Genomic DNA, 10,258 nt, shown 5'->3' with positions numbered 1-10,258 from the left:
TTGCTTTGTCATAGGAGTATTCTTTCACAGTTTTCTGCCCTACTGAGTGATCCTATTAAAGATAATCCCATTTATTTAATCTCCTTTCTCAACAACTATTTTATCCACAGCTCTCTCTGCCATCGTCCTGGAAGTCTTGCCCTGCCTAGCAGGGGTTGCAGTGCAGGTCAGAGCTTTCCAGGTGTGCTACTGCTAGGAAAAACGTGATTAGCTGTTCTTTCCTCTTTCCCTCTGTTCTTTCCTGAGGGAGCCCATTAGTAGGAAATAAAAATTTTTCTGGGCATAGAAGAAAAGAGTATTTTATTTTCATAGTCTTGGTTGCCTTTGTCCTTATTTTGACGCTGTCATGAGAAACAACTAAACCATGAAGCATTTTCAATGAGACTAATAATAAAAAGTACAGGGATCAATGCTGCACTTGCCAACTGAAAAATTATATAATCAGAGAAAAAGATCACCTGCTCTCAAGGTCATATCTTGTCAAAGTCTCAGATCCTCTTAAATCTGTATATTTTCAACAGTCTAAAGGTACATCCCAACACTGATAAATACTGGCAAAACAAACCATTAGCATTCCTATGAATTATTCTGTAAAATCCTACAGCCTTGTACTGTAGCAAAGTGAACTTCTGAAATAATTGATGCCTGCTACCAAGTGCAGTGGATGCCTCCCCACCATGTAACGGGAAGTCTGTGCTCCTGATGGTGGGAGCCCTTGGTGGGTTATTACACTACCCCAGCCAGCTGACTCCGTCCTTTTCTGGTAGTTGTTATCTATGAGCTGTAAAACTAATAGTTCTGTTATCGGTTGTGTTTCCATCAAAGCTGTGAAAAATTAATGAACCATCCAACAAAATTCACACGTTCTCTATCCAAGATTCTGATCCTTGCAAATAAATCTTTGCTGCATAGCTGGCTTTATGCCTCCCTGAACTCTGATTGTATCAGTGGGATTCTGCATAGGTCCAACATAGCAAGTTCACAAACAGGACTGAGCCTGATGCAGCCTTTCTCTAACATAAGTCTCTCTGTGATAGCACGAGAATTCCACATACTTAGAAAGATGTCTTGCAAGTGTAACTCTTGGGCAAAACCATTTTCTTTAACTAATACTTATGTTCCTTAGGCTGAAACAAATATTTGCAAAAGACTTCTTTGATTATTTTCCAAAAAAAAGGCTTTTAGGTAGTATGTTAGTTTGCCTTGATATTTTTGTGGCACAAAGTAATGAATGAAAATTGTTCCTATATTTTTACTTGCAAGGAACTTTAGAAGCTAGAGACTCTAGAACTAATCTAACTCTAGAATTCTTCTGGCCTAGAAGACTATCTAGTGTCTTAATTCTTTTAAAATACCTACAAATAAAGAATCAAATGCACACAATAAAATGGAAATACTACACAGTCAGAGACACTAGTTTCAAAGATATCACTATCCATTTATCTGAATTCTCCTATACTTAATATGCAGTTATTTGTGTATCTATTGTAAAGGCATTGCAAGACTCAGCTTCGGGATACAAATTCAGACGTTCTGATAGGAGGTAGGAACAGCACAGAGACTAGGTACCAATGAAAAATACAGTGCAATAATAATTTTCATATCTATCCAAGGGATTGGTGATGTGAGCTTTCAAATCTGTCAAAGCAATTAAATAAACATTTTAAATACCTAAATACTTTTAGTGTTGTTATTCAATATACCAGGCCAAAGTGCTTTCAGCAAAAACAAGGAAAGAAGCAACAAAGGTGTTACAGGGATTTAACATGTATTTCAGAATGAGCAGAGGGTACTAGAAGCTGGCCAAAGATATACAGGAGTAGTTTCTTTGAAGTCGTTTAAGTTTGTCCCTTTGGCACTGAGATTTAATTTAATCCTAAATTCACAGCTACTTTGACACTATGACAAGAAGAGCATTAGTATGGTCACTCTGAAATGACACAATAGCTAGAATGATTTTTGCTTTGGTATGGGATGCCATTATTAGAACACAATAGCTCTTATATATCCATATTTAATTACAGGAAAACAGATTAAATAATCCATTTATGATTAATTAGCAAAATAAATACTGTGTTGTACTTACCATTAAAGTAACTTTAGCTGCCACATGGAAGTAATAGGGTAGTGCAATACAAATGAAGCATTTCTGACATCTTAATTAACAAATAATTTGTTAATACAAAAACTGACATTACAATATTTTCACCTCGCAAATACCACTAATTCATTATTGTAAAGCAAATTAATTTGTTCTGCATTTCAGTTAATGTTCTAGGCTAATTATATGGTAATGATTTTGTTACTGAAAGCTGAATCTTTTAAATCTCTGCTGAAATTTACAGGTAAGGCAGAAAAAGAGCCATATTACATAGATTGGAGGCTAATTTTTTTTGCTTAACATGTGTTTTTTTCATATAAATCCTTATTACAACTTTACCATTATGTTTACTATCTCCTAAACAGAAAACATCAGAAATCATTTCTTTGGATAATTTCTTCCAGTTTTCTTAATTTTTATTTAGCTTTCCCTACATAAACAACTTCATTTTTTACCAGATCTGAAAATTGTGATAACATGTCCTGCATAGGCCAATTTTGAAGTTTTAAAATTAATCACATAAGAAGTTGATCATCCCCTGTAACCTAAGATTTGCCAAGATTTCCTGGTGGGACCACTCAGATTAATCATCTACTTCTGTTTTCCAGTTCTGCCAGACCTTCTTCCTGGCTAAAATCAAAATTTATAATGATAGAAAAAAATGAAAATAATTCTGAATGTTAGTTTCTGGGATTTGTCAACTGTCCAATTTGACCAGGTGTGCTTTCTGCACAGCTCTGAGGGGAAGACACAGAGACAGGAACTTCTGCGGTGTTGATCTCATCCGAAAAGCGGAAGACTGAAGGATACTGGGTCTCTGCAGGGAGTGTAAGATCAAAAGTGCATCACCACTGTATAGATATGAAGATCCCATTTCTGTTCTGGGTCAGGTAAAATAAACCAAATTACTCCTTGTTTATATTGTGTTATTTTAATCAAGAATGTTGCCCCAAGCTCATATCTCAAAAGACTGTATGTTTAAGCCCTCAGCTTTGCAATGGGCCTGTTACTTCAGCACAGTGGTCACTCTGATGGGGCCGAAAGGTCACATTGCAATTGTCTTTCGCTCATTTAGACTGTTATATTTCAGTAACATGAACTCCTCAGGCAGCGCAGAGCAGGCAGTGTGTGGCCTCCAGGGCTGCATTGGAAACTAAATGTTTTTATCTCAGCACTTTTAAGACTGATACTACTCAATTGCCCTCTAAGTAATTCAAAGACAAAGGCTGGTAATCTTATTACCTTTGGAAAACCTTATTTCTGCAAGCAAGAAAGAAACTCTATGGGGCCAATTATTCTCCGAGTTTTAGCATATTTGACTATATTTATCTATAAATAGATTTTAAAAATCGGACGTTGACATTATGTCTGTCTTTTACACTCTGAGGTTATTTAATGATACTATTTCCATTTTACTTATTATGCCTTTTTCTTAATATTTATGCATCTTGTCTTTAATACAAGCTGAGTAGAATGTGTCTGTAACACTATATATGTAAGAGCTAATATAGAAAAAGCAAGATACTATGCTGTACTCCTGTATTTCAAATCATCTAATTAAAAGAGTAACATTCACCTGACACTTCCTGACAGAACCGATACATAAACAATGCTCAGTGTTTCCTAATTTTTGCAACTGGCATGATATTGAACACCTGTAAGTTTAATAAAAGGCAAGTATCAACAAGTCCAGAGCTAGTGAAAAAGCAGGGAGGGGTACCCAACACTCTAAATAATATGAACATTTTCCAGGTAATATTTTTTAAAAGGCAAGTTTTCCTCCTTAATCTTGGAACTACATGTGGCATTTCCACTGACACAAATAAAATTCCAAGACAAAGAGCAAAGAAGTCATCAAGGCTATCTACTCCTAGTAAAGTAATTAATACTTCTTTTATTATTGTCCCAGATTTAAGAAAATATAAGTATACAATATTATTGATAAAGGACAGGTGGTTGCGATACAGTTATGTTTGGACTTGTATCTGAACCTTCTCATATCTAGAAAGAGTTTTTGTTACTTTTAATACTGCTTATTCAATGATATCAAATAGTTGTACAGACATCAGTATTATATTCTGAAAAGTAGTTAGAAGTTGTGGGATGCATTTTGAAAGATGAGAAAGTGATTTACCTGTAATAATGCAACAAATAATTTCAAGAACCAGGGATAAATGTTAACAATCTCGATTGTTAATCATGTACTCTACCCAGGCAAAGATACTTTCAGCAGAAAAAAAAGGCCATGACTAACAAGTCCAACAGTTATGCTTTTATAATGAAATAAATCATCTTACTGAATTAATTAGAGGTCTTCAAGTTTATAGCTGAAATGGTCTTGTTTGTTGTCTACATACAGTAGGTGAAGAGCTAATGGGTCACTTTCCAGACTAGAAAAGCAAATACCATTAGTATTTTTGAAACCTATCCAAGTTCCAAGTGGTTATATAGTATATAGTATATTACAGTATACTGTAATAGCTAGCCTGCTGCTGAACTGAACAGGATACCTGGTCTAGACATTTAGGCACAGATGACATAATTCTAAATTATGCTCTGCTTGTATGTATGTTGTATATTTCATACACTTAAACTGCCTAAGTATACTTCAGTAAGCAAAAATACTAGGACAATTAATAATTTTTTTCAAGGAAATAAGTTTTTAAAGCACTTTATTTTTTAATTTAGTTCTGAAATTACTTTTTTTTATGTTATGTTTGAAGGAGTAAGGTTTAACTGCCCCAGCAATAAACTTCAGAAGGCAAGTTGTTTTTATTTTCTACTAGAATCCTGTGATCTCTACTAAGTCCAGTTCTTCCTTTTCACAGCACAAAATACTTGTTCTTCAGATGAAGATTTTCACTGAAGTCAGGGACCCTTAACTACAAATCTGACCTCTCCAGCAGAGATAGAGAGGAGAAAGAGCAACTTGTTCCTCACAGGGAACTTCGTTTGTGCATTGTAGGGTATTCTGACACTCTTACAGTTAGTTTTATGATACCAAATATTTTATTGGATATTCAATATAAACAATAGCTGAGTAAATTAGTTGTTGTTCAGGGCATTCATTCATGACCAGATACCCAAAATTATCTAATGAAAATAGAATTAGAGAAAAAACAGCCTATTTAAAAACGTCCTATACCTTGATGATCAGAGGACATTTCTGAAGACATATGATAAACCTTATTTTCTACATAAAAAGGAGGAAAAGGTGTTTTCCTTCATGTACTCCACTAACCATAGATAGAGTGCTTGGCAGCAGATAGGTGAAACAGTGGAGTTGATGGCAGCAGCAGTAGCACAAATTTGGGGATTCTAGATATGGTCCCAATAGAGGACCTAGAATTACGACCTGAAGTTAACACAGCTTCATTATTTTAACTCAGCTTTTCACATCTGTCAAAACTCCAATTGCAAACTAAATCTGGAAAGAAAAAACAGGACAGAGAAGGAGAGAGGTGGAGGTGGTACCTATTATAGCTTTTGTTTGCCAGGTGAAGAATGAGATCATTCTCATTCACTTTATTATTGCCAAGTAAATATTTCCAACAACAGGCTTAATAATTGCAAAGGGAATGGGTTTCCTGGGGAGGTTGTGGATCCTCCCTCCTTAGAGATACCAAAAATCTGTCAGGATACCATTTTCAGCAACTGACTGTGGCCTGAATTAGGGAGTGGCTTTGATGACTTGTTGGGGGCGGGCTTGCTGTATTAGGTGTGGGTGGCCTTGCTGCATTAGGGGGCTTGGACCAGATGACCTCCAGAGATACATACACAACCCTGAGTTTAATGTCCATGAGGCCAAGGGGAAAGAGTGAGTAAACATGAAGCAAGTAAATGAATGTCAGCTCTTCAAATAAAACAAGACAAGAACAGACCAAATTGCAAACTGAATCAAAAACCAAATAATGCCAAGACAATCCCTTTTCTTCCTCAAACAACCTAATAGCCTCCTGAGCAAAGGAAAGCACTAATCACAAGTATTGGGTTTGTCTAGAAAAGCTTTTGATAATGTTGCACATGACATTACACACAACTACAGAAGCATGAGCCAGAAGAAAACAGTACTGGGTAATGCCAAAATGCCAGTCATCACTACTAGCACCCTGTCAACATAGCTGCCTTGAGCACAATTTCACATATGGTTTTAAAAACTTTATTCCACCATTACTCAGATTTTGAGGGAGAAAAATGGGGGAAACTCCATATATGTTTATTAGATATAAACCAAAATGAAAGAGAGAATAAGCATGCTAAGAGGACAGTATCTGAAAATAAATTTATAAATTTCAAATCATGGTCTGAAAGGTACTACTTAGTTATATGAGTCTATCATCCTTGTAAACTCATAATTTCTTACAGCTAGAAGAGTTTCATATTTGTTTAGATAGAGATATATTTATTTGTATAAATTTGTGTGTTTACAGATACCCATATATGTGAACATGTGTGTATGTGTGTAAATACATATTTATATGCTGCGTTAATTTGTGTACGTATACTTGAACATCAGCCAAGGGAGGTCAAAAATGTTGTCAGGGGCAAGATCCCCCAGGGAGGAACAGAAATTATTCTGTTCCATGCAATCTTCTGAACAGGAGTCAAATCAAGACTTTAGAAGTTTTGACAATCTGCAAGGTCCCTTAATTGAGTTATTAGCAATGTCTCATTGCAAGGGGAAAGGCTGTGATAGATGTGGTAGGCATTTGACCTTTCTACTGAACAGATCATTACTATCAGGTAAGATTAAGAGTGGTTTCCTGTTTTAGTCTGACTTGAAGCTTAGCCACACTGGGGAAGATCATATACTATAGGAATTGATTTACTGTTGGAAACAAAAACATACTGGAAACTGTAATGTAGAACAAAAGTGTATCCCCAAGCCCTCCACCCAGAAGAAAAGAATAGAAAGAAACACTTGTGAACATGCCTGCAGCATTTTCATAGCCATAAACTAACTAAATAAAAAGCATTTTTAAAATAATATATTGAAGTAGTTTGTCATCTACATGTGTTCACATTTTAAAATAATTTCTCCTAATTTTCATTCTAATGAAAATCTTGGCCCAGTAATCCTCCCATACCATTGTTCTGCCGCAAGTACATAGATATTCCCTAGACTTAAGCTCTGACAGGAAAAAACCCTAACAACATCAAAAACAAGTGAAAAAACAGGACTCAACCAAAGTATTGCTAAGCCACAGTAGAGTATGTGTTCCTCAGTTCTCATTTCTAGTTTGTAGAATTTTGCTTATAAATTTTATCCATTTCTTTGGAATTTTCAGTTACATTCTTCAATAGAGAAAAGTGTGTGCATTTCCAAACATCAACAATAAGCAGCAGCAGATGTATGGAAAAACAGGGCAAGCTTGCTAGCTGATTACTGCTTATTAGTACTTCATGTTACAGTCACTGCAAGCAATCTAACCAAGAAAGTGGAGAGGTTATCCAGAATGACAGAGTTAAATTACTGAATAAGGTTTTGCCAATTTACACATGTAAATCATATTTAGATGGTGATACCAGCAAAAGGAAGTGAAGTAACAGGTCATGATAGCACAGAGCTTGAGGGACAGTGTGAGTGGTTACTGGAGAGGAGATTGATCCTTTTCCAGAGTTCTCAGTTTTATACTCTGAAAAGTAAATAAGCAACTTGTGAGATTCATTTTAAAAGTGTTTCAACTACTTCAGTTTTACTCAGTAATTTCTTTTGCTCTAAGTTATGGAATATATTAAATAATTTTTTATGGTTGATTCATCCACAAATCAATCCTATAAAAAGAAATGACATGCACAGACTGACTGCACCACCTGCAGCATCTGATAAGCTTCCTTAGGCTGTCTGTAAACATGGCATCCCTTCCTTAAACAAGTCCAGGTGCTACATCACAGAAACAAGGCACTTGATTATTCACAGCTTGTTTTTCTTAGGATAATTAGTGCCTGGTGAGAAGTCAGGTTAGTTGGACCAACACTGCAATTTTTTCATGTTACTGTTATGTCCTAGGATTCCTTTTCTATGGATCAGTACAATAAACAGGTCATGTTATCTTTTTTGAATCTTAGTATCTCAATATCCTGTTCACCCAGGCAGGTGAAGGGATGATTATCCCTTACATACGAAGGAGGGAAGGAGGGGAGGGAAGGGAAGGGAAGGGAAGGGAAGGGAAGGGAAGGGAAGGGAAGGGAAGGGTTGTTCAATACTCAAAACAACAAGCAAGTCTTAACTTTTACCTTAGTAAGACAGCTATCATATGGACTAAATGATTTGGCAATACCTGGTATGTTTACTATATAGAAATTCACTCAGCCTTTCAAGAAGAAGAAGCTATGGCAGGAATGTAAAAGAAAACCTCAAACAAGATGGTCTTACTGTGCTCGATAGGAAATGTCAGTATAGCCATGCTAACTTTTGCTTAGTCAGTGTAGAACATGCTGCTGAGAGGAATGCTCACAGTGGGGGCTCCTGACAGGTAAAAAAGTGTAGGGAGGGATTAAGTATTTTCACAGAAGTATAGAAATATAGTGAATTAGCCAAACACTTAAGACAGCTGCTGCAGATGTCTGTCCTTTGACCGTTATACAAGATGAAAACAAGAGTGCTTGGAATTGCTTACTGGCTGGCAGTGCAACATATTTATGACTACATACAAAGCACAACTGAAACAGACAATAAACCATCATGTTCAAGTACTGAAGACTTCTAGTCATTTGTATGATTCTTTCTGAAAAGTGAATGTGAAAATGGTTTATTAACTGTGTAATATGCTACTCGTTAAAAAGCTAGTATCGGCAAGTTAAAGAGTTTCATGAAGCAAATATTGATATGAAAGTCATCTATAAATTATGAAAGAATGCTAGCTGAAATAAATGGAAATGAAAGACCACGTGTCAAATCCTACTTCTCATTCCAGAAATTTATGACCTGAAAACCAGAAAGCATCAAAGGATCAAACATTTCAAGTAATAAACATGAAAAAGCCCACTATATTAAGAATCTTAACAATACACTCTATAAAAAAATTCTGTTTCTTTTTGCATTTGTGTGGAAAAGCCAATGAAATACATCAGACATGGTATGCTGACACAACCCTATAACTTCTAGGCAACTGATTGCACCCACTTACTAAGGAAAATCAGCAAAGGTTTTCTTGTCTACTTGCCACTGAATTCTTAACAAGTTAGCACAGGTAACACATGGTAATTTATAAATGACCTAGTTCAGCAACTGCCTACATTTACAAGCTTAAGAATACCCTGTGAACTTGTGTGTGAAAGCAAATATTTAACTAAATTCTACACTAATTATTAGCTTTTTTTTCTCTTTTCAAAAAACTGCATTTTTCTATTCTTTCTACTGTTAATGGATGCAAGACAGTAAAAGAAGTTTTACTAGCACTACTCGTAACTAAATTCACACAAGAAAAAGAAAACATTATTGACAACATACATCTAGGGAGTTTCTTGAATCAAAAATCAATTTGAATATAAAGCATTATCAAAGAGAAATAAAAACACAACCTGAAGAAATAAAACATTTTACATTAATTACCAGCTGTAAATGGTAGAGAGAAAGTTGGATTACCAAAAATGTGGTTGACCCTGCCAAGAGGAACAGCTCTTGGCAGCTGTATGAGGCTTATATATTGCAACTACCTCTAAAGTACCAAGGACACAAGATCTCTGTTTCTTTTCTTAAGAGGTGTAGCATGTCAAGGTACTCAGAGAAGCTACACATCCCCAGATGGGAATTGCAATATGCTGCTGTACCAACAAATCTTTCTGACAGGTACGATACTAAATGAACATTATATGTGCATTGTGATCTGGAATATTTAAAGTATCTCTCTAAAATCATATGATGAATTTATTTTAATGCCAAAATAACTGCAGATAGTTTATAATGAAATATTCTGTATGCAATATCTGTGCAGGGCAGCTGTATCAATGTTCTTGAAGCAGAGCCTATTTGTATAGATAAGTGAATATGCCATACAGATAGAACTTAGTAACTCATAAATAAGGTCACTAGGTACATCACTACAGATTCTGGAGGGCCTCCCGTGTCTTGGGGGGGCACCAGGCACAGCATCACCAGCCAGGCAAGGGAGGGGATTGTCCTGCTCTGCTCTGCACTGGGGCAGCCTCACCTCA

The sequence above is a fragment of the Corvus hawaiiensis genome, chromosome Z (assembly GCF_020740725.1).
Source record: "Corvus hawaiiensis isolate bCorHaw1 chromosome Z, bCorHaw1.pri.cur, whole genome shotgun sequence".
NCBI classification, from domain to species: Eukaryota; Metazoa; Chordata; class Aves; order Passeriformes; family Corvidae; genus Corvus; species Corvus hawaiiensis.
Note: the sequence above shows the minus strand (reverse complement) of the source record.